Source organism: Oncorhynchus keta, unplaced genomic scaffold (assembly GCF_023373465.1).
Source record: "Oncorhynchus keta strain PuntledgeMale-10-30-2019 unplaced genomic scaffold, Oket_V2 Un_contig_7053_pilon_pilon, whole genome shotgun sequence".
Taxonomy (NCBI): Eukaryota; Metazoa; Chordata; class Actinopteri; order Salmoniformes; family Salmonidae; genus Oncorhynchus; species Oncorhynchus keta.
In genome coordinates, this window is record NW_026289226.1 from 42,501 (window position 1) to 45,544 (window position 3,044).

The window sequence follows — 3,044 nt, forward strand, 5'->3', positions numbered from 1 at the left end:
AGGATAGGATAAAGTAATCCTTCTCACCCCCCTCCCCCCCTTAAAAGATTTAGATGCACTATTGTAAAGTGGCTGTTCCACTGGATGTCATAAGGTGAATGCACCAATTTGTAAGTCGCTCTGGATAAGAGCGTCTGCTAAATGACTTAAATGTAAATGTAAATGGTGAGTAGGGCTGTGATGATACCAGTATGGTGAGTAGGGCTGTGATAATACCAGTATGGTGATGATACCAGTATGGTGAGTAGGGCTGTAATGATACCAGTATGGTGATGATACCAGTATGGTGAGTAGGGCTGTAATGATACCAGTATGGTGATGATACCAGTATGGTGAGTAGGGCTGTGATGATACCAGTAGGGTGATGATACCAGTAGGGTGATGATACCAGTATGGTCAGTAGGGCTGTGATGATACCAGTATGGTGAGTAGGGCTGTGATGATACCAGTATGGTGGTGATACCAGTATGGTGATGATACCAGTATGGTGAGTAGGGCTGTGATGATACCAGTATGGTGATGATACCAGTATGGTGATGATACCAGTATGGTGATGATACCAGTATGGTGATGATACCAGTATGGTGAGTAGGGCTGTGATGATACCAGTATGGTGATGATACCAGTATGGTGAGTAGGGCTGTGATGATACCAGTATGGTGATGATACCAGTATGGTGATGATACCAGTATGGTGATGATACCAGTATGGTGATGATACCAGTATGGTGATGATACCAGTATGGTGAGTAGGGCTGTGATGATACCAGTATGGTGAGTAGGGCTGTGATGATACCAGTATGGTGAGTAGGGCTGTGATGATACCAGTATGGTGATGATACCAGTATGGTGATGATACCAGTATGGTGAGTAGGGCTGTGATGATACCAGTATGGTGATGATACCAGTATGGTGAGTAGGGCTGTGATGATACCAGTATGGTGATGATACCAGTATGGTGATGATACCAGTATGGTGAGTAGGGCTGTGATGATACCAGTATGGTGATGATACCAGTATGGTGATGATACCAGTATGGTGAGTAGGGCTGTGATGATACCAGTATGGTGATGATACCAGTATGGTGATGATACCAGTATGGTGAGTAGGGCTGTGATGATACCAGTATGGTGATGATACCAGTATGGTGATGATACCAGTATGGTGAGTAGGGCTGTGATGATACCAGTATGGTGATGATACCAGTATGGTGATGATACCAGTATGGTGATGATACCAGTATAGTGATACCAGTATGGTGATGATACCAGTATGGTGAGTAGGGCTGTGATGATACCAGTATGGTGATGATACCAGTAGGGTGGTGATACCAGTATGGTGATGATACCAGTATGGTGAGTAGGGCTGTGATGATACCAGTATGGTGATGATACCAGTATGGTGATGATACCAGTATGGTGAGTAGGGCTGTGATGATACCAGTATGGTGATGATACCAGTATGGTGAGTAGGGCTGTGATGATACCAGTATGGTGATGATACCAGTATAGTGATACCAGTATGGTGATGATACCAGTATGGTGAGTAGGGCTGTGATGATACCAGTATGGTGGTGATACCAGTATGGTGGTGCTACCAGTATGGTGAGTAGGGCTGTGATGATACCAGTATGGTGATGATACCAGTATGGTGAGTAGGGCTGTGATGATACCAGTATGGTGATGATACCAGTATAGTGATACCAGTATGGTGATGATACCAGTATGGTGAGTAGGGCTGTGATGATACCAGTATGGTGATGATACCAGTATAGTGATACCAGTATGGTGATGATACCAGTATGGTGAGTAGGGCTGTGATGATACCAGTATGGTGATGATACCAGTATGGTGAGTAGGGCTGTGATGATACCAGTATGGTGATGATACCAGTATGGTGATACCAGTATGGTGATGATACCAGTATGGTGAGTAGGGCTGTGATGATACCAGTATGGTGATGATACCAGTATAGTGATACCAGTATAGTGATACCAGTATGGTGATACCAGTATGGTGAGTAGGGCTGTGATGATACCAGTATGGTGAGTAGGGCTGTGATGATACCAGTATGGTGATGATACCAGTATAGTGATACCAGTATGGTGAGTAGGGCTGTGATGATACCAGTATGGTGATTAGGGCTGTGATGATACCAGTATGGTGATGATACCAGTATGGTGATGATACCAGTATGGTGAGTAGGGCTGTGATGATACGAGTATGGTGAGTAGGGCTGTGATGATACCAGTATGGTGAGTAGGGCTGTGATAATACCAGTATGGTGAGTATAGGGCTGTGATGATACCAGTATGGTGACGATACCAGTATGGTGAGTAGGGCTGTGATGATACCAGTATGGTGAGTAGGGCTGTGATGATACCAGTATAGTGATGATACCAGTATGGTGATGATACCAGTATGGTGAGTAGGGCTGTGATGATACCAGTATGGTGATGATACCAGTATGGTGAGTATAGGGCTGTGATGATACCAGTATAGTGATGATACCAGTATGGTGATGATACCAGTATGGTGAGTAGGGCTGTGATGATACCAGTATGGTGAGTAGGGCTGTGATGATACCAGTATGGTGACGATACCAGTATGGTGAGTAGGGCTGTGATGATACCAGTATGGTGAGTATAGGGCTGTGATGATACCAGTATGGTGAGTATAGGGCTGTGATGATACCAGTATGGTGATGATACCAGTATGGTGAGTAGGGCTGTGATGATACCAGTATGGTGAGTAGGGCTGTGATGATACCAGTATGGTGATGATACCAGTATGGTGAGTAGGGCTGTGATGATACCAGTATGGTGATGATACCAGTATAGTGATGATACCAGTATGGTGAGTAGGGCTGTGATGATACCAGTATGGTGATGATACCAGTATGGTGAGTATAGGGAAGTGATGATACCAGTATGGTGATGATACCAGTATGGTGAGTATAGGGAAGTGATGATACCAGTATGGTGATGATACCAGTATAGTGATGATACCAGTATGGTGGTTCCATACGTCTCTGGCAGTACAGCCC